Source organism: Pseudophryne corroboree, chromosome 4, assembly GCF_028390025.1.
Source record: "Pseudophryne corroboree isolate aPseCor3 chromosome 4, aPseCor3.hap2, whole genome shotgun sequence".
Taxonomy (NCBI): Eukaryota; Metazoa; Chordata; class Amphibia; order Anura; family Myobatrachidae; genus Pseudophryne; species Pseudophryne corroboree.
In genome coordinates, this window is record NC_086447.1 from 312,649,544 (window position 1) to 312,672,154 (window position 22,611).

General features: G+C 49.7%; 1 protein-coding gene across 1 annotated transcript in view; it reads left to right on the forward strand.

Moving 5' to 3' along the window:
- Positions 1–2,559: 2,559 nt before the first annotated feature.
- The window catches only part of ZNF639 (zinc finger protein 639), a 70,380-nt gene continuing 50,328 nt past the window's right edge, over positions 2,560–22,611 (forward strand). Inside the window, exon 1 of the mRNA XM_063916303.1 lies at positions 2,560–2,732. The gene's annotated coding sequence lies outside the window, so the exon portion shown is untranslated. The remainder of the gene's footprint in view (positions 2,733–22,611) is intronic.

A 22,611-nucleotide genomic window follows, 5' to 3' on the forward strand; every position in this document is an offset into this window, starting at 1 on the left:
TGGCTATAAAAATTATTAAAATAATGCAAAGAATATATTTCAAACATATTCTTTGTATTTTTCATAGTCTTTATGCAGTCAAAACTCTGGCACAAACGTTAGTATGACAGGAAAGGCTCTGCCTCACTTGCGTCACCTCACTGTCACTGGTGCACATAGGGGGTCATTCCGACCCAATTGCACGCTGCAGTTTTTTGCAGCCGTACAATTTGGTCTCAGCAGCGCATGTGTCTGGGCCGCAATGCGCAGGCGCTTCAGTGCCCGGGGACGGCCGTCGCCTGGAAGCAACGAAAACAACGAAGAAAGCGTTCGAAGCGGCAAACGCAAGAAGATTGACAGGAAGAGGCTGACCGTTTCCTGGGACTGTCCAACCAAACGCAGGCATGCCCGGCTGTTTCCACGGAGGGATCCTGACGTCAGCTCCAGCAAGGATCGTCGCAGCGGGTAAGTCCTGGGCTGTGCAGAGACTGCACAAACTTTTGTTTGTGCAGTTCTCTGCACAAGCGATCGCTCCCCTGCACAGCGTTTACCTCCTACCCTGTAGGCAACGATTACATGATCACAGCAGTGCAAAAATCCGCCTGCATGCGACCAGGTCGGAATCACCCCCATGGTTTTGCCCAACTGCTAACAAATTTGCTCCTGCAATCAACTCTGAATTAGGCCCGTGGTTTTACACATTAGCTAACAAATTTGCTGCTGCGATCACATACCTCCCAACTTTTGGCTTGATGAAGTCGGGACTCTCGCCGATCCGAAAAGGGGCGTGGCCTCACCCATGATGGGCGTGGCATCGCTAAATGGGGCATTTTCCTGCCTTTTGGGGGCGTGCCCAGCGCTCCCCGAGCAGCTGGGCAGCCCCCGCTCCCCTCCTAGCACTGAATGCATGCCGTGCTCGTGCGCACACATGTTTTCAGTGATCACCGGCTGCTCTGCAGAGCAGAGCAGCGGGTGATCAAAGGCTCTCCCAACTGCCCCCCTGCCAACGGGACACTGCTGCCCGCGGGTGGGACAGCGGGACAGGGTCCGAATAGCGGGACTGTCCTGCTGAAATCGGGACAGTTGGGAGGTATGCAATCAGATCTGAATTACCCCCAAAATCCTGTAATCCATGTATAGGAGCATATAATGAGTGTGGATGAGTGTGGATGAAGATCTTGCCATAGTAGAGTGATTGAGTTATGAGATATTTTGAGAAAAGAGAAGACATTTATGTTGCTGTAGTGTTGTTGACGGGTGTAGTACGGGTGACCGGCGGTCTCCTGACCGCCGGTCACCTTACCGACGCCGGGATCCCGGCAGCATACCGACGCCGGGATCCCGGCGGGGAGGGGCGAGTGCAGCAAGCCCCTTGCGGGCTCGGTGGCGACCTGCGGTCGCCACGGGTTCTATTCCCACTCTATGGGTGTCGTGGACACCCACGAGTGGAAATAGTCCCTGTTGGTCGGCATGCCGACCATCGGGATAGTGAGCCGTCGGGCTCACGGAGGAGGTCATGTGACTGTCGGTCAGCCGACCGGCGGTCACATGACTACCACCCGTTGTTGACAGCCTTATAAATAAAAGTATTTTATATCGCATTTGGTAAAATTCAGACACCCGATGTAGAGACTGACAGCAGTAGCAGAAGTAAGCTTTGCACAGATCTATGGCCCTCATTCCGAGTTGTTCGCTCGCTAGCTGCTTTTAGCAGCATTGCACACGCTAAGCCGCCGCCCTCTGGGAGTGTATCTTAGCTTAGCAGAATTGCGAACGAAAGATTTGCAGAATTGCGAATAGAAATTTCTTAGCAGTTTCTGAGTAGCTCCAGACTTACTCTGCCATTGCGATCAAGTTCAGTCAATTTAGTTCCTGGTTTGACGTCACAAACACACCCAGCGCTCGCCCAGACACTCCCCCGTTTCTTCAGACACTCCCGCGTTTTTCCCATAAACGCCAGCGTTTTTTCACACACGCCCAGAAAACGGCCAGTATCCGCCCAGAAACATCCACTTCCTGTCAATCACACTACGATCACCAGAACAATGAAAAATCCTCGTTATGCCGTGAGTAAAATACCAAACTTTTGTGTAAAATAACTAACCGCATGCGCTCTGCGAACCTTGCGCATGCGCAGTAAGCGACTAATCGCAATATAGCGAAAAACTCGGAATGACCACCTATGTACAAGTAAAAGTCTGTTTAGGGGAAGACCAGGTCCAGTACATTAGTCTCATTTTTTTTATTGTTTTTATCAATTATTAACTTTTTTTTTAAATAAAGGTGTGACTGCAGATTTTTGGAACAGAAATGTGAGTGACTTTTCTGTTGTTAAATATATGACCTCATAGGTGTTTATGCACCTGTAAACAAGAAGATGCACGTTACACCACAGTGCTCTGAGTATAACATAAATCAGAAAGATTCCATGAAATCCCTGCTCTGCTCTGCCTGCTGCCTCCATTCTATGCCACACACTGCCATTCTTTCAGTGTCCAGTACACTGTAAATGCGGTATGGTGGGCGACCACTAGGTGTCGTCATCGTTTTTATCGTTGCTCTGCCCGCAGCCGGTGCCTTTCTCTCTGTCTTTCTCTGCTCGCTTCTCCCGGGCCTCGGGAAGGGGGTGGGGGGTGATCTCCATGTTGTGTGACTGCTTTCCGCCCTGTCACAGGGAAGCAGCGTAGGCCGGCGCTTGCGGTGACCGCCATATTCCCCTATCCTTCCAGGAGCCGGTAACCCGTCTGGAAAGTGTAAGTATTGGGGCACAGCTTAGCGCCTCCCATTAATTTCCCTTTGGTAACAAGGTATAGTATATACCTAATGGGGGACGTGCCATCATACCCCCTGCACCCACAGCCTGGCAGCGCTGACTCTTATGCGAGGTGTCTAGATATGTGGGCAAGCACTGTTCTGGGTCAGGTTACTCTGATCCTCATCGGTCTCTAGTGATAAAGCTATGTTATATGTTGGTTCAGGTTCTACATTGCAGTAATAGGCTCATATACTGGATGTATAGGACATGCTCTGTGCTACCTTGGAGGCATTGTTAGTGTAGATCAGTGGTTCTCAATCGTGGTCCTCAAGTACCCCCAACAGTTCATGTTTTCCAGGTCTCCTCACAGGATTGCAAGGGAAATAATTTGCTCCACCTGTGTCTTTTAGGACTGAGGTTAAGATCCACTGGTGTAGATCACAGATTTCAAAACTCTGTCCTCTGGACCCCAAACGGAGCATGTTTTCCAGGTCTTCTCTCACAAGTGAAATAATGAGCTCCACCTGTGGCTCTTTTAAAATGTATCAGTGAGTAGTAATACCCTCCCACTGTACCTTTTTGGCCAGTACAGTACATACTTGCCTACCTGACCCTCTCCATGAGGGAGAAAATGCTCTGTTCCTGGACTTTCCTGGTAATGTATGATTGCCATCACCTGTGGTGAAACACCTTTCTTATCAATTAACTAGCTCACCACAGGTAATGGCAATCATACATTACCAGGAAAGTCCAGGAACAGAGCATTTTCTCCCTCATGGAGAGGGTCAGGTAGGCAAGTATGGTACAGTACCGTTTTTTTATTGTCTGTACCCGCCAAAAAGGGCTTTGTACTGGGTTCTGACATTTCCCAATCCTATGCCCCCTTCACCCGTGGCCATGCCCCCTTTCTGAATTTGTACTGGTTTTCGGCACAGCAGTGTTGGAGGGTATGAGTAATGACTATACCTGTGCTCCTGCCGGGTGACCTGGAAAACATGAACTCTGTGGGGTTCCTGAGGACCGAGTGTGAGGTAGATTTCCCAGAGGTAACATTGCATTCTTCCATTATCCTCAGGCCTCAAAAATCCATCTTGACATCCTCATTTAAAATTCTGTATAACATACATAACATTAATGTTAACAAAGCTAAGCACAAACACAAAGCTGGAAGGGTAATGCTAACTGATTTTAAGGGAAAATTTGTCCCAATTAGAATAAAATGACCTTGTAATTGGGGGGGGGGGGGAGACACAGCAAAATGGGTTACACGTAATCACAATAACATTTTAATAATGGAAACACTGGACTGTACAAGGACGTGATGTGAGCGTGGGCTAGATGGTTCTTGGTACCTACATTTCCAAACAGGACATATCTACTAAACTAGCTCGTAGAACACATTCTTTGCATTGTAAATACATCTCAGTTGGAAGAAAATAAAGACCCAATAACAATATAACATCATGGGCCGGATGTAATAGCGCTCCAGTTAGGTGGCCGTGCGGGATGGCGGCCGTACTCTGAGGTTTTTTTTGAAAGGGACAATCATGTTCAAGGTGTGGTTTAGCTTTGTACTTAGGCACTATTACGTCCTGCCCCACGTGTGTGTAACTGGCCTTGGCTCACATCACAATCCCAACTATTGATATTAGTCTGATAAATATTAGATGGTATATACACACAGAAGTGGACACATTTGTTGGTACTCTTCCACGAAAAAAATAACACCTGAATTTCTCTAACGTCCTGGTGGATGCTGGGGACTCCGTAAGGACCATGGGGGAATATACGGGCTCTGCAGGAGACATGGGCACTTTAAGAAAGAATTTAGATTCTGGTGTGCTGACTCCTCCCTCTATGTCCCTCCTCCAGACCTCAGTTTGAATCTTTGCCCGGACGAGCTGGGTGCTTTTCAGTGAGCTCTCCTGAGCTTGCTGTGAGAAAGTATTTTGTTAGGTTTTTTATTTTCAGGGAGCTCTGCTGGCAACAGACTCCCTGCATCGTGGGACAGAGGGGAGAGAAGCAGCCCTACTCTCTGAAGCTAGGTCCTGCTTCTTAGGCTACTAGACACCATTAGCTCCAGAGGGATCGTACACAGGATCTCACCCTCGTCGTCCGATCCCAGAGCCGCGCCGCTGTCCCCCTCGCAGAGCCGGAAGACAGAAGCCGGGTGAGTATGAGAAGCAAGAAGACTTCGAAATCGGCGGCAGCTGTGCACCATTGCTCCCACACACCTCACATACGCCTGTCACTGTAAGGGCGCGGGGGGGGGGCGCCCTGGGCAGCATTTGGACCTCTTTTTGGCAAAAGTGAGCATATATACAGTTGGGCACTGTATATATGTATGAGCCCCCGCCAAGAAAATACATATTTAAGCGGGACAGAAGCCCGCCGTTGACGGGGCGAGGCTTCTTCCTCAGCACTCACCAGAGCCATTTTTTCTCCCCAGCTCCGCTGAGAGGAAGCTCCCCAGGCTCTCCCCTGCAGATACACGGTAGAAGAGGGTGAAAAGAGAGGGGGGCACATAATTAGGTGCAAAAATCAATATAACAGCAGCTACTGGGTTAACATTAAGTCACTGTGTTATTCCTGGGTTTATAGCGCTGGGGTGTGTGCTGGCATACTCTCTCTCTCTGTCTCTCCAAAGGGCCTTGTGGGGGAATTGTCTTCAAAAAGGGCATTCCCTGTGTGTGTGGTGTCGGTACGCTTGTGTCGACATGTTTGACGAGGAAGGCTATGTGGAAGCAGAGTGGTAGCAAATGAATGTGGTGTCTCCGCCGACGGCGCCGACACCTGATTGGATGCATATGTGGAAGGTTTTAAATGATAATGTTAATTTCTCTGACGTCCTAGTGGATGCTGGGACTCCGTCAGGACCATGGGGATTAGCGGCTCCGCAGGAGACAGGGCACAAAAATAAAAGCTTTAGGACTAGGTGGTGTGCACTGGCTCCTCCCCCTATGACCCTCCTCCAAGCCTCAGTTAGGTTTTTGTGCCCGTCCGAGCAGGGTGCAATCTAGGTGGCTCTCCTAAAGAGCTGCTTAGAAAAAGTTATTAGGTTTTTTATTTTCAGTGAGTCCTGCTGGCAACAGGCTCACTGCAACGAGGGACTTAGGGGAGAAGAAGTGAACTCACCTGCGTGCAGGATGGATTGGCTTCTTAGGCTACTGGACACCATTAGCTCCAGAGGGATCGAACACAGGCCCAGCCATGGAGTCCGGTCCCGGAGCCACGCCGCCGACCCCCTTGCAGATGCCGAAAAGTGAAGAGGTCCAGAAACCGGCGGCAGAAGACTTTTCAGTCTTCATGAGGTAGCGCACAGCACTGCAGCTGTGCGCCATTGTTGTCAGCACACTTCACACCAGCGGTCACTGAGGGTGCAGGGCGCTGGGGGGGGGGGCGCCCTGGGCAGCAATGATAATACCTTGTTCTGGCTAAAAATACATCACATATAGCCCCTGGGGCTATATGGATGTATTTAACCCCTGCCAGGTCTCACAAACACCGGGAGAAGAGCCCGCCGAAATAGGGGGCGGGGCCTATCTCCTCAGCACACAGCGCCATTTTCCTGCACAGCTCCGCTGCGAGGAAGGCTCACAGGACTCTCCCCTGCACTGCACTACAGAAACAGGGTAAAAAAACAGAGAGGGGGGGCACTTTTTTGGCGATATTGATATATTAAGCTGCTATAAAGGAAACAACACTTCTGTAGGGTTGTTCCTATATATTTATAGCGCTTGGGTGTGTGCTGGCAAACTCTCCCTCTGTCTCCCCAAAGGGCTAGTGGGGTCCTGTCTTCGATAAGAGCATTCCCTGTGTGTCTGCTGTGTGTCGGTACGTGTGTCGACATGTATGAGGACGATGTTGGTGTGGAGGCGGAGCAATTGCCGGTAATGGTGATGTCACCCCCTAGGGAGTCGACACCGGAATGGATGGCTTTGTTTATGGAATTACGTGATAATGTCAGCACGTTACAAAAATCAGTTGACGACATGAGACGGCCGGCAAACCAGTTAGTACCTGTCCAGGCGTCTCAGACACCGTCAGGGGCTGTAAAACGCCCTTTACCTCAGTCGGTCGACACAGACCCAGACACGGACACCGAATCTAGTGTCGACGGTGAAGAAACAAACGTATTTTCCAGTAGGGCCACACGTTATATGATCACGGCAATGAAGGAGGCTTTGCATATCTCTGATACTGCAAGTACCACAAAAAGGGGTATTATGTGGGGTCTGAAAAAACTACCTGTAGTTTTTCCTGAATCAGAGGAATTGAATGAAGTGTGTGATGAAGCGTGGGTTAACCCCGATAGAAAACTGCTAATTTCAAAGAAGTTATTGGCATTATATCCTTTCCCGCCAGAGGTTAGGGCGCGCTGGGAAACACCCCCTAGGGTGGATAAGGCACTCACACGCTTATCAAAACAAGTGGCGTTACCGTCTCCTGAAACGGCCGCCCTCAAGGATCCAGCTGATAGGCGGCTGGAAACTACCCTGAAAAGTATATACACTCATACTGGTGTTATACTGCGACCAGCCATCGCCTCTGCATGGATGTGCAGTGCTGGGGTGGTTTGGTCGGATTCCCTGACTGAAAATATTGATACCCTGGATAGGGACAGTATTTTATTGACTATAGAGCAATTAAAGGATGCTTTTCTTTATATGCGAGATGCTCAGAGGGATATTTGCACTCTGGCATCGAGAGTAAGTGCGATGTCCATATCTGCCAGAAGAAGTTTATGGACGCGACAGTGGTCAGGTGATGCGGATTCCAAACGGCATATGGAAGCATTGCCGTATAAAGGGGAGGAATTATTTGGGGTCGGTCTATCGGATTTGGTGGCCACGGCAACAGCCGGGAAATCCACCTTTTTACCTCAGGTCCCCTCCCAACAGAAAAAGACACCGTCTTTTCAGCCGCAGTCCTTTTGTTCCTATAAGAACAAGCGGGCAAAAGGACAGTCATATCTGCCCCGAGGCAAAGGAAAGGGTAAGAGAGTGCACCAAGCAGCTCCCTCCCAGGAGCAGAAGCCCTCCCCGGCTTCTGCAAAGCCCTCAGCATGACGTTGGGGCTTTACAAGCGGACTCAGGGGCGGTGGGGGGTCGACTCAAGAATTTCAGCGCACAGTGGGCTCACTCACAGGTGGACCCCTGGATCCTGCAGGTAGTATCTCAGGGTTACAGGTTGGAATTCGAGAAGTCTCCCCCTCGCCGGTTCCTAAAGTCTGCTCTGCCAACGTCTCCCTCAGACAGGGCGACGGTATTGGAAGCCATTCACAAGCTGTATTCTCAGCAGGTGATAGTCAAGGTACCCCTCCTACAACAGGGAAAGGGGTATTATTCCACACTATTTGTGGTACCGAAGCCGGACGGCTCGGTAAGACCTATTCTAAATCTGAAATCTTTGAACCTGTACATACAAAAATTCAAGTTCAAGATGGAGTCACTCAGAGCAGTGATAGCGAATCTGGAAGAAGGGGACTTTATGGTGTCCCTGGACATCAAGGATGCTTACCTGCATGTCCCAATTTGCCCTACACATCAAGGGTACCTCAGGTTCGTGGTGCAAAACTGTCATTATCAGTTTCAGACGCTGCCGTTTGGATTGTCCACGGCACCTCGGGTCTTTACCAAGGTAATGGCCGAAATGATGTTTCTTCTGCGAAGAAAAGGCGTATTAATTATCCCTTACTTGGACGATCTCCTGATAAGGGCAAGGTCCAGAGAACAGCTGGGGGACGTAGTAGCACTAACCCAAGTAGTGCTGCAACAGCACGGGTGGATTCTGAATTTTCCAAAATCTCAATTGACCCCGACGACACGTCTGCTGTTCCTGGGAATGATTCTGGACACGGTTCAGAAAAAGGTGTTTCTTCCGGAGGAGAGAGCCAGGGAGTTATCCGAACTTCTCAGGAACCTCCTAAAACCAGGAAAAGTGTCTGTGCATCAATGCACAAGAGTCCTGGGAAAAATGGTGGCTTCTTACGAAGCGATTCCATTCGGCAGATTCCACGCACAAACTTTTCAGTGGGATCTGCTGGACAAATGGTCCGGATCGCATCTGCAGATGCATCAGCGGATAACTTTGTCTCCACGGACAAGGGTGTCTCTTCTGTGGTGGTTGCAGAGTGCTCATCTGTTAGAGGGCCGCAGATTCGGCATACAGGACTGGGTCCTGGTGACCACGGATGCCAGTCTGAGAGGCTGGGGAGCGGTCACACAGGGAAGAAACTTCCAGGGAGTGTGGTCAAGCCTGGAGATGTCTCTTCACATAAATATACTGGAGCTAAGAGCGATTTACAATGCTCTAAGCCTGGCAAAACCCCTGCTTCAGGGTCAGCCGGTGTTGATCCAGTCGGACAACATCACGGCAGTCGCCCACGTAAACAGACAGGGCGGCACAAGAAGCAGGAGGGCAATGGCAGAAGCTGCAAGGATTCTTCGCTGGGCGGAAGATCATGTGATAGCACTGTCAGCAGTGTTCATTCCGGGAGTGGACAACTGGGAAGCGGACTTCCTCAGCAGACACGATCTACACCCGGGAGAGTGGGGACTTCATCCAGAAGTCTTCCACATGATTGTGAACCGTTGGGAAAAACCAAAGGTGGATATGATGGCGTCCCGCCTCAACAAAAAACTGGACAGGTATTGCGCCAGGTCAAGAGACCCTCAGGCAATAGCTGTGGACGCTCTGGTAACACCGTGGGTGTTCCAGTCAGTGTATGTGTTTCCTCCTCTGCCTCTCATACCAAAAGTACTGAGAATTATACGGCAAAAGGGAGTAAGAACGATACTCGTGGCTCCGGATTGGCCAAGAAGAACTTGGTACCCGGAACTTTAGGAGATGCTCACGGAGGATCCGTGGCCTCTACCTCTAAGACGGGACCTGCTTCAGCAGGGACCGTGTCTATTCCAAGACTTACCGCGGCTGCGTTTGACGGCATGGCGGTTGAACGCCGAATTCTAAGGAAAAAAGGCATTCCGGAAGAGGTCATCCCTACCCTGGTAAAAGCCAGGAAGGAGGTGACCGCACAACATTATCACCGCATTTGGAGAAAATATGTTGCGTGGTGTGAGGCCAGGAAGGCCCCGACGGAGGAATTTCAACTGGGTCGATTCCTACATTTCCTGCAAACAGGATTGTCTATGGGCCTCAAATTAGGGTCCATTAAGGTTCAAATTTCGGCCCTGTCGATTTTTCTTCCAGAAAGAATTGGCTTCAGTTCCTGAAGTCCAGACTTTTGTAAAAGGAGTACTACATATACAGCCCCCGGTTGTGCCCCCAGTGGCTCCGTGGGATCTTAATGTAGTTTTGGATTTTCTCAAATCCCATTGGTTTGAGCCACTCAAATCGGTGGATTTGAAATATCTTACATGGAAAGTAACCATGCTACTGGCCCTGGCTTCAGCCAGGAGAGTGTCAGAATTGGCGGCTTTATCGTATAAAAGCCCATATCTGATTTTCCATTCGGACAGGGCAGAACTGCGGACGCGTCCTCAGTTTCTGCCTAAGGTGGTTTCAGCGTTTCACCTGAACCAGCCTATTGTGGTGCCTGCGGCTACTAGCGATTTGGAGGATTCCAAGTTGCTGGACGTTGTCAGGGCATTGAAAATATATATTTCAAGGACGGCTGGAGTCAGAAAATCTGACTCGCTGTTAATACTGTATGCACCCAACAAGCTGGGTGCTCCTGCTTCTAAGCAGACGATTGCTCGTTGGATTTGTAGCACAATTCAACTTGCACATTCTGTGGCAGGCCTGCCACAGCCTAAATCTATCAAGGCCCATTCCACAAGGAAGGTGGGCTCATCTTGGGCGGCTGCCCGAGGGGTCTCGGCATTACAACTCTGCCGAGCAGCTACGTGGTCGGGGGAGAACACGTTTGTAAAATTCTACAAATTTGATACCCTGGCTAAAGAGGACCTGGAGTTCTCTCATTCGGTGCTGCAGAGTCATCCGCACTCTCCCGCCCGTTTGGGAGCTTTGGTATAATCCCCATGGTCCTGACGGAGTCCCAGCATCCACTAGGACGTCAGAGAAAATAAGATTTTACTTACCGATAAATCTATTTCTCTATCGTCCTAAGTGGATGCTGGGGTTCCTGAAAGGACCATGGGGAATAGCGGCTCCGCAGGAGACAGGGCACAAAAAAGTAAAGCTTTTACCAGATCAGGTGGTGTGCACTGGCTCCTCCCCCTATGACCCTCCTCCAGACTCCAGTTAGATTTTGTGCCCGAACGAGAAGGGTGCAATCTAGGTGGCTCTCCTAAAGAGCTGCTTAGAGAAAGTTTAGCTTAGGTTTTTTACTTTACAGTGAGTCCTGCTGGCAACAGGATCACTGCAACGAGGGACTTAGGGGAGAAGTAGTGAACTCACCTGCGTGCAGAGTGGATTTGCTGCTTGGCTACTGGACACTAGCTCCAGAGGGACGATCACAGGTACAGCCTGGATGGTCACCGGAGCCGCGCCGCCGGCCCCCTTGCAGACGCTGAAGAGAGAAGAGGTCCAAAATCGGCGGCTGAAGACTCCTGAGTCTTCATAAAGGTAGCGCACAGCACTGCAGCTGTGCGCCATTTTCCTCTCAGCACACTTCACACAACAGTCACTGAGGGTGCAGAGCGCTGGGGGGGGCGCTCTGAGAGGCAAATAAAAACCTTATTAGAGGCGAAAAATACCTCACATATAGCCCACAGAGGCTATATGGAGATATTTAACCCCTGCCTAACTTCAAAAATAGCGGGAGACGAGCCCGCCGGAAAAGGGGCGGGGCCTATCTCCTCAGCACACAGCGCCATTTTCTCTCACAGAAAAGCTGGAGAGAAGGCTCCCAGGCTCTCCCCTGCACTGCACTACAGAAACAGGGTTAAAACAGAGAGGGGGGGCACTGATTTTGGCGATATTGTATATATATAAAAGATGCTATAAGGGAGAAACACTTATATAAGGTTGTCCCTATATAATTATAGCGTTTTTGGTGTGTGCTGGCAGACTCTCCCTCTGTCTCCCCAAAGGGCTAGTGGGTCCTGTCCTCTGTCAGAGCATTCCCGGTGTGTGTGCTGTGTGTCGGTACGTGTGTGTCGACATGTATGAGGACGATGTTGGTGAGGAGGCGGAGAAATTGCCTGTAATGGTGATGTCACTCTCTAGGGAGTCGACACCGGAATGGATGGCTTATTTAGAGAATTACGTGAGAATGTCAACACGCTGCAAGGTCGGTTGACGACATGAGACGGCCGACAATCTATTAGGACCGGTCCAGGCGTCTCAGAAACACCGTCAGGGGTTTTAAAAACGCCCATTTACCTCAGTCGGTCGACACAGACACAGACACGGACACTGAATACAGTGTCGACGGTGAATAAACAAACGTATTTCTCATTAGGGCCACACGTTAAGGGCAATGAAGGAGGTGTTACGTGTTTCTGATACTACAAGTACCACAAGAAAGGGTATTATGTGGGAGTGAAAAAACTACCTGTAGTTTTTCCTGAATCAGATAAAATAAAATGAAGTGTGTGATGATGCGTAGGGTTACCCCGATAGCAAATATTGGCGTTATACCCTTTCCCGCCAGAAATTAGGGTACGTTGGGAAACACCCCTTAGGGTGATAAGGCGCTCACACGCTTATCAAGTGGCGTTACCGTCTCCAGATACGGCCGCCCTCAAGGAGCCAGCTGATAGGAAGCTGGAAAAATATCCTAAAAAGTATATACACACATACGGTGGTTATACTGCGACCAGCGATCGCCATCAGCCTGGAGATGCAGTGCTGGGTTGGCTTGGTCGGATTCCCTGACTGAAAATATTTTATTCATGTAGAGCATTTAATAGGATGCATTCTATATATATGTATGTGAGATGCACAGAGGGATATTTGCTCTCTGGCATCAAGATAAGTGCGTTGTCCATATCTCCCAGAAGATGTCAGGGACACGACAGTGGTCAGGTGATACAGATCCCATACGGCAGATGGAAGTATTGCTGTATAAAGGGAAGGAGTTATTTGGGGGTCGGTCCATCGGACCTGGGGACCACAGCAACAGCTGGGAAATCCAACCTTTTTTACCCCAAGTTACATCTCAGCTAAAAAAGACACCGTCTTTTCAGCCTCAATCTTTCCTTTCCCATGAGGGCATGCAGGCAAAAGGCCAGTCATATCTGCCCAGACATAGAGGTAAGGGAAGTAGACTGCAGCAGGCAGCCCTTTCCCAGGAAAAGAAGCCCTCCACCGCGTCTGCCAAGTCCTCAGCATGACGCTGGGGCCGTGCAAGCGGACTCAAGGTGGGGGGGTAGTCTCAAGAGTCTCAGGGCGCAGTGGGATCACTCGCAAGTTGACCCCTAGATCGTACGAGTATTATCCCAGGGGTAAAGATTGGAGAGTCGAGACATCTTCTCCTCGCAGGTTCCTGAAGTCTGCTTTACCAACGGCTCCCTCCGACAGGGAGGCAGCATTGGAAACAATTCACAAGCTGTATATCCAGCAGGTGATAATCAAAGTACCCCTCCTACGACAAGGAAAAGGGTATTATTTTTCCACACTATATTGTGGTACTGAAGCCAGACGGCTTGGTGACACATAGTCTAAATCTAAAATGTTTTGAACACTTACATAAAAGGTTCAAATCGAGATAAAGTCACTCAGAGCAGTGATAGCGAACCGGAAAAAAGGGGACTATATGGTGTCCCTGGACATCAAGGATTACCTCCATGTCCAAATTTTGTCCTTCTCATCAAGGGTACCTCTGGTTCGTGGTACAGAACTGTCAATATCAGTTTCAGACGATGCCGTTTGAATTATCCACGGCACCCCGGGCCTTTTTACCAAGGTAATGGCCGAAAAGATGTTTCTTCAAAGAAAAAAGGCATCTAAATTATCCCTTACTTGCACGACCTAAAAAGGGCAAGTTCCAGAGAACAGTTGGAGGTCGGAAGAGCACTATCTAAAGTAGTTCTTCGACGGCACGACTGGATTCTAAATATTCCAAGAATCGCAGCTGTTTTCCGACGATACGTCTGCTGTTCCTAGGGATGATTCTGGACACGGTTCAGAAAAAGGTTTTTTCTTCCCGAGGAAAAAGCCAAGGAGTTATCCGACCTGTCAGGAACCTCCTAAAACCAGGAAAGGTGTCTGTACATCAATGCACAAGAGTCCTGGGAAAAATGGTGGCTTTTTACGAAGCAATTCCATTCGGCAGATTCCATGCAAGAATTTTCCAAAGGGATCTGTTGGACAAATGGTCAGGGTCGCATCCTCAGATGCACCTGCGAATAACCCTGTCGCCAAGGACAAGGGTATATCTTCTGTGGTGGTTGCAAAAGGCTCATCTATTGGAGGGCCGCAGATTCGGCATACAGGATTTGATCCTGGTGACCACGGACGCCAGCCTGAGAGGTTGGGGAGCAGTCACACAAGGAAGAAACTTCCAGGGGGTATGGACGAACCTGGAAAAGTCTCTTCACATAAACATTCTGGTACTAAGAGCAATCTAAAATGCTCTAAGCCAGGCGGAACCACTCCTGCAAGGAAAACCGGTGTTGATTCAGTCGGACAACATCACGGCGGTCGCCATGTAAACAGACAGGGCGGCACAAGAAGCAGGAGTGCAATGGCAGAAGCTGCCAAGATTCTTCGCTGGGCGGAGAATCACGTAATAGCACTGTCAGCAGTGTTCTTCCCGGGCGTGGACAACTGGGAAGCAGACTTCCTCAGCAGACACGATATTCACCCGGGAGAGGGGGGTCTTCATCCAGAAGTCTTCCACATGCTAATAAACTGTTGGGAAAGACCAATGGTAGACATGATGGCGTCTCGCCTCAACAAGAAACTGGACAAGTATTGCGCCAGGTCAAGAGATCCACAGGCAATAGCTGTGGACGCACTGGTAACACCTTGGGTGTACAAATCAGTATATGTGTTTCCTCCTCTGCCTCTCATACCAAAGGTATTGAAGATTATACGGTGAGGAGGAGTAAGAACAATACTAGTGGCTCCGGATTGGCCAAGAAGGACTTGGTACCCGGAACTTCAAGAGTTGGTCACGGACGACCCGTGCCCTCTACTCCTGAGAAGGGACCTGCTACAACAGGGTCCCTGTCTCTTTCAAGACTTACCGCGGCTGCGTTTGACGGCATGGCGGTTGAACGCCAGATCCTAAAAGGGAAAGGCATTCCAGAAGAAGTCATTCCTACCTTGATTAAGGCAAGGAAGGAAGTCACCGCGAAACATTATCACCGCATTTGGCGAAAATATGTCGCGTGGTGCGAGGATCGGAGTGTTCCGACGGAGGAATTTCAACTGGGTCGTTTCCTACATTTCCTACAATCAGGATTGTCTATGGGTCTCAAATTGAGATCTATTAAGGTTCAAATTTCGGCCCTGTCAATATTCTTCCAAAAAGAATTGGCCTCAGTTCCTGAGGTACAGACTTTTGTTAAAGGAGTACTGCATAAACAGCCTCCTGTGGTGCCTCCGGTGGCACCGTGGGATCTAAATGTAGTTTTAGATTTCCTCAAATCCCATTGGTTTGAACCATTGAAAAAGGTGGATTTTAAATATCTCACATGGAAAGTGACTATGTTACTGGCCCTGGCTTCCGCCAGGAGAGTATCTGAATTGGCGGCTTTATCTTATAAAAGCCCTTATCTAATCTTCCATTCGGATAGGGCAGAACTGAGGACTCGTCCGCATTTTCTCCCTAAGGTGGTATCAGCGTTTCACCTGAACCAACCTATTGTGGTGCCTGCGGCCACTGGCGACTTGGAGGACTCCAAGTTGTTGGACGTTGTCAGAGCCTTAAAAATATACATTTCAAGGACGGCTGAAGTCAGAAAATCTGACTCGCTGTTGATACTATATGCACCCAACAAGTTGGGTGCCCCTGCTTCTAAGCAGACGATTGCTCGTTGGATTTGTAACACAATTCAACTTGCTCATTCTGTGGCAGGCCTGCCACAGCCTAAATCTGTTAAGGCCCATTTCCACAAGGAAGGTGGGCTCATCTTGGGCGGCTGCCCGAGGGGTCTCGGCATTACAATTCTGCCGAGCAGCTACGTGGTCGGGGGAAAACACGTTTGTAAAATTCTACAAATTTGATACCCTGGCAAAAGAGGACTTGGAATTCTCTCATTCGGTGCTGCAGAGTCATCCGCACTCTCCCGCCCGTTTGGGAGCTTTGGTATAATCCCCATGGTCCTTTCAGGAACCCCAGCATCCACTTAGGACGATAGAGAAAATAAGAATTTACTTACCGATAATTCTATTTCTCGGAGTCCGTAGTGGATGCTGGGCGCCCATCCCAAGTGCGGATTATCTGCAATACTGTACATAGTTATTGTTAACAAATTCGGGTTATATTGTTAAGGAGCCATCTTTAAGAGGCTCTTTCTGTTATCATACTGTTAACTGGGTTTAGATCACAAGTTGTACGGTGTGATTGGTGTGGCTGGTATGAGTCTTACCCGGGATTCAAATTGCCTCCCTTATTGTGTACGCTCGTCCGGGCACAGTACCTAACTGGAGTCTGGAGGAGGGTCATAGGGGGAGGAGCCAGTGCACACCACCTGATCTGGTAAAAGCTTTACTTTTTTGTGCCCTGTCTCCTGCGGAGCCGCTATTCCCCATGGTCCTTTCAGGAACCCCAGCATCCACTACGGACTCCGAGAAATAGAATTATCGGTAAGTAAATTCTTATTTTCTCGTAGTCCGTAGTGGATGCTGGGCGCCCATCCCAAGTGCGGATTGTCTGCAATACTTGTACATAGTTATTGTTACAAAAATATCGGGTTGTTATTGTTGTGAGCCGTCTGTTCAGAGGCTCCTACGTTTGTCATACTGTTAACTGGGTTCAGATCACAAGTTGTACGGTGTGATTGGTGTGGCTGGTATGAGTCTTACCCAGGATTCAAAATCCTTCCTTATTGTGTACGCTCGTCCGGGCACAGTATCCTAACTGAGGCTTGGAGGAGGGTCATAGGGGGAGGAGCCAGTGCACACCACCTAGTCCTAAAGCTTTTATTTTTGTGCCCTGTCTCCTGCGGAGCCGCTAATCCCCATGGTCCTGACGGAGTCCCAGCATCCACTACGGACTACGAGAAATAGATTTATCGGTAAGTAAAATCTTATTTTCTCCTTCATCCACTAGGGGCCACTGGAGCGTAGTTACAATGGGGAAATAGTAGGCAGTAATTGGGAGCTGGCACTTTAAAATTCTAACACTGTGGCTAGCTCCTCCCCTACTATCTCCCCTCCAAGCCAGTCTTCGTTAGTGACCGAGGGAGCTGGTTCACTTGGGTTTTAGCTGAAGAATTTTTTCTTTTTTCTTTTTATTTTTCTTACTTACACACACAGACTGGCAGCTCTGCCACTGCCAGTCTGCACAGCGGGAGCTGCCGGCGGGGTCCCATCGCAGCTGCGCGCGGCTCGGGATGGGCCCCGGCTGAGGGAGACACTGAGCTCTCCTGAGTTGGCCGGACACTGCTGCGTGCGGCGCGTGTCGGGGCCGCTCCACCAGCAGAAGATTCCGGCAACATGGCAGCGGTAAGTCTCAAAAGTGGCCGGACACCGCTGTGTGCGGCGCGTGTCGGGGCCGCTCTGTCGAGCAGAGTAAACACCGCTGAGTGCGGCGCAGATCGGCTACATCTGGACAGCGGTGAGTACAATCTTCCCCCCCCCCCCCCCCCCCCTCCACACGGATGTATGAGTTTACACTTTTAATGATTTAAACATATGTGGTGGTTGGACGGCTCCCTTATACACCCCAGTCATAGACAGGCTGGAGTATATCAGGCGCACTTACTAATTTGAAATTGGCGCCATTATGTGGGGGGCGGAGCTTCAGCCCGTTCTGTAAGCGGGCTCAGCGCTCTCCACTCCCCGGCTGCAGCATACAGGCAGCCGGGTGATACAGGGCGCTTCCCGCTTATTTTTACAGTGACAGCGGGTTTAATTTGAAATTGGCACCGGAGCGGGGGGGGGGGGGGGGGCGGAGCTATCTCCCGCTCCGTACGGCGGGCTCAGCGCTCTCCGCTCCCCAGCCGCAGCATACAGGCGGCCGGGGGACACAGGGCGCTTCCCGCTTAGTGTACAGCGGATTTGAACTTGGTGCAGAAGCGGGGGGGGGGGTGGAGCTAACTCCCACTTTGGACTGCGGGCTCAGCGCTCTCCGCTCCCCGGGCCGCTGCAGCATGCCTAGATGCCGCTTCACAGTTCCCCGCTCCCCGGGCCGCTGAAAGCTTCCTTTTCCTCTCCTGGCTGTGCGATGAGGATTCTTTACATGTAAAAGGTATGAGGTGGGGGTGAAGCTTATTCTTGCTTTACTCAGCGGGCTCCCCGGCGGCGGCTCGCAGCGCTCATTGTCTCTAAGCAACAAATCCTGTCTCAGTGGGGTTTTAGTTTTTCTGTGCAGGGAGATGCTGAAATATTTGTTATCTCACTTTGGAAGCCATTCCTCCCTGCAGGGGGAGTCCTCTGCCCGGCATTTCATACAGGCTGTAGATCAGGGAGCCTGCTCTATTACAGGAGCTGTGGCTCAGCTCATTAATGATTAAAATCTAGTGTGCAGTATTTCTTTACCCTACAAATAGGTATTTATCTACCCTGTTGGGTTCACTGTGTGTATGTGTATATATATATATATATATATATATATATATATATATATATATATATATATATATATATATATATATATATATATATATATATATATATATATATATACACATACAAATCGTCTCCTAGCATGCAGCGGCACTCAGGGAATGTTACATGAAATTTTTTGGCATAGAACTATCACTTCAGGGTATAGGAATGATTGTAGTTTAAAAAGCTCCTGTTCATATCTGTGCCCGGAGCGCGCCCCTCCGTGTTCTGTCCGCAGGGGGCAGACATCGGATGGGGTGCACACTGGCCTCAGGTGTGTAACACAAGCTGTATTACAGAACGCGATTAGTGCAATTTTGAATACATCATTATACGTTGCTAAAATATGGAGCGATATGGCTGCCTTGACAGGGCTGCTCCACCATGTGATTACAGTTAATGTGCCATAGTATTATATTTCATAGCTGCTGTAACATGTAAATGTATGTATTGTGTATTTTTATGTAGTTTTTTTCGTTGATGACACATTAATCTTTCAATAGCACATGTTCATTCATTCAGCACGGACCGTGCCCACCGCGCCATGACACCCTGTGAGTACTCTTGTTCTCCGTGCAGGCTGCCAGTGCATGACAGTCACACGGACTGTTACTATGGGAACCAGGACGCCATGGGACGCGATGCCGGACCACGTGACCGGAGCTGACGCACTACGTTTTCACGCGCACAAGCAGGGAAGGAATTACATTCCTGTCCCCGGAAACGCTGCTGCACCTCCCGCTGGCGGGACCTCCTCACTTCCCTCACGTATAAAGGTAATCACTTTGCATTTTGTTTTCACTTTTGTTGTGTTCACCTTGACAAAGGGGTGGTTGCACCCCGAAACGTTGGACCATTTTTCTCACTATGGAATAAACACCTTTTGCCAAAAAATTTCATGTAACATTCCCTGAGTGCCGCTGCATGCTAGGAGACGATTTGTATACTACATATCCCAGAAGGCACCGGGGCGCCTATTACCACAAAGGGTGAGTGCCAATCCATTGGTATACATATATATATATATATATATATATATATATATATATATATACACACACACACACACACACACACACACACACACACACACACACACACACACACACACACACACACACACACACACACACAACACCATATATAGGGGTTAAAACAAACCCCTTCCGCAATGTTTTATAATAACAAAATACCCCACCTTGCCACATAACATTTCCCCCCATCTTTTCTCGCAGGCTGGCCACCATTTTGAAAAGCCAGCGGAACCTCCGAGAAACATCTGGTGCACCTAAATTAGCGGTACACTACATACAGGGCGGGGTGTTGCCTTCCCTTTATTATTCCTTGGTGTCACTAGTTACTAATGCTATTTGTAATTTGGGGAATGTGTGTGGCATCGGACAAATAGCGCTGTGGCTCAGTACGCTAGTAGCGGGTATCTGAAGAGGGGGACCAGGGTTTGAAACCCAAAAAAAAAAACGACTTTAAGGGGAGCTCCTATAGCCTACTGGCTAAGACTCCTGTCCCACAGCGCAGCGCTACTGGTTCAGGTCTCCGCTGCTCCAGAAAGTTTATTTGAATCGTGTCGGTCACTACACATTATAGTGCAGACCTTACATAGGGCTGTGTTTATTTAACCCACCTTTTCTCCTTTCGTTTGTCTCACCTGGGATAGTCAAAGAATTCCCTCTTAGGTGTGAAGTATGCGGTGGAGCCATCTGCTTAGCCCTCCACGCACCTGCAGGACACTCCTGTTTGAATAGCTCAGATTATGCAGGTGGAGTCTGAACCAGTGTCTCAGAATATCCAGGTGCATTATACAGCAGTTCGTCTGATATTGCAGGTAAAGGAGGCGGACACGTCAGGTCCATCAGGGTTTGACGCCGATGACGAAATGACAGCGACTGGTCCAGTTTCGGATGAGCTGGGCAGGCTCCGGTAGGCGGCCTGCAGACACCCGAATACACAATTTCAGGTATGAAACAATGTTTGTTTTCCTATCCTTTCCCCGCAGACGGCAGGAAATGGTATCAGAACCTCTCCAGGGTATACCCCTCGATGTATCGCCGGTCCAACAAGCTGCCTTTTTCCTGAGGCAACCTTGCTCAGGGATCCATCGAAGACACATATACGGCAGCGGGGTTTCTACCTTGTCCAGAGCAGGTAGGTTGTGGAACAAGTGTCCTCTAGGTTACAAGATAATTCGCATCAGGATCAACTGATACTTTGGGACAGATCAGAATCGCGATTCTGCTGTGTGTTCTTTTGAGGTCTCTACGTCTGCAGACTCGGAACCTGCATTTTCGCTTGGGCTGTCTTGACCCGACGACCTCTGGGGCTGCGACAGTGACAGGTGAACATGAAATCCTACGGGGCAGATGGTTCAGGGGAAAGAATTTTCTGCATGATTTCTTGAACCATGGGAGGTAAGTCCACTTTTCTTTCTCCTACTGCTGCCCCAGCTCCAAGACGGACCTTTACCGGCCTTTCCTTTAGATCTTTCCGTGCCCTTTCAGGCTTTCGACTCCACACGGGCGGTATCTCCGTCTCCAAGGGATCTCATGGTAACAGGCTGAAGCAGAGGTTCATCATCCTCGGTCCGGTCGGATTTTAGGTCATCCTACACACCCACTACAGGTCAGACCTTCCTACCACCTGGAGGGTCCCAGGGTAGGCGCATGTCGGTGGTCCTACTGGGAGGACTGAAAGGCTTGAGTGGTTACAGACTAGATTTTGGAGTACAACCATCTCAGGGGTCCCTCGGCATGGGTCGGCCGGTTTACAATGACAAGAGAGTCATACTGCAGGCGGCGCTCCATATGCTTCTGACCGCAAAGGGTGTTGATCCCTGTTTTCACATATCATTTGAATCGGGACAGTTCTCAGGCCTTTGTTTTCTTTTCACGTGCCGAAGCCAGTTGGCTCGGCCAGGCCTATTCTGGCCTTAGAATCCTTTGTCTGTGATTGCTAGTTTTGAACAAGAAAGGGGGTTTCTCTAACGTCCTAGTGGATGCTGGGACTCCGTCAGGACCATGGGGAATAGCGGGCTCCGCAGGAGACGGGGCACATCTAAAAAAGCTTTTAGGTCACATGGTGCGTACTGGCTCCTCCCCCTATGACCCTCCTCCAAGCCTCAGTTAGGTTTTTGTGCCCGTCCGAGAGGGTGCAATCTAGGTGGCTCTCCTAAAGAGCTGTTTAGAAAAGTTTTTTTTTTAGGTTTCAATCTCAGTGATTCCTGCTGGCAACAGGATCACTGCATCGAGGGACTTAGGGGAGAGATTTCCAACTCACCTGCGTGCAGGATGGATTGGAGTCTTAGGCTACTGGACACTTAGCTCCAGAGGGAGTCGGAACACAGGTCAGCCTGGGGTTCGTCCCGGAGCCGCGCCGCCGATCCCCCTTACAGACGCTGAAGAGACGGCAGAACGGAGGTCCGGAAAGCAGGCGGCAGAAGACTCCTCAGTCTTCTTGAAGGTAGCGCACAGCACGGCAGCTGTGCGCCATTGTTGTCACACGGCTCACTGACTCAGTCACGGAGGGTGCAGGGCGCTGCTGGGGGCGCCCTGGGCAGCAATATAATTACCTTTAGTGGCAAAATAAATACATCACATATAGCCATTAAGGCTATATGTATGTATTTTAACCCAGGCCAGTTTCTTAAAAACCGGGGAAAAGCCCGCCGAAAAAGGGGCGGAGCTTATTCTCCTCAGCACTCAGCGCCATTTTCCTGCTCAGCTCCGCTGGTGAGGAAGGCTCCCAGGTCTCTCCCCTGCACTGCACTACAGAAACAGGGTAACAAAGAGAAGGGGGGCATAAATTGGCGATATTTATATTTCTCTATCGTCCTAAGTGGATGCTGGGGTTCCTGAAAGGACCATGGGGAATAGCGGCTCCGCAGGAGACAGGGCACAAAAAAGTAAAGCTTTACTAGGTCAGGTGGTGTGCACTGGCTCCTCCCCCTATGACCCTCCTCCAGACTCCAGTTAGATTTTGTGCCCGAACGAGAAGGGTGCAATCTAGGTGGCTCTCCTAAAGAGCTGCTTAGAGAAAGTTTAGTTTAGGTTTTTTTCTTTACAGTGAGTCCTGCTGGCAACAGGATCACTGCAACGTGGGACTTAGGGGGAAAGTAGTAAACTCACCTGCATGCAGAGTGGATTTGCTGCTTGGCTACTGGACACCATTAGCTCCAGAGGGATCGAACACAGGCCCAGCCGTGGAGTCCGGTCCCG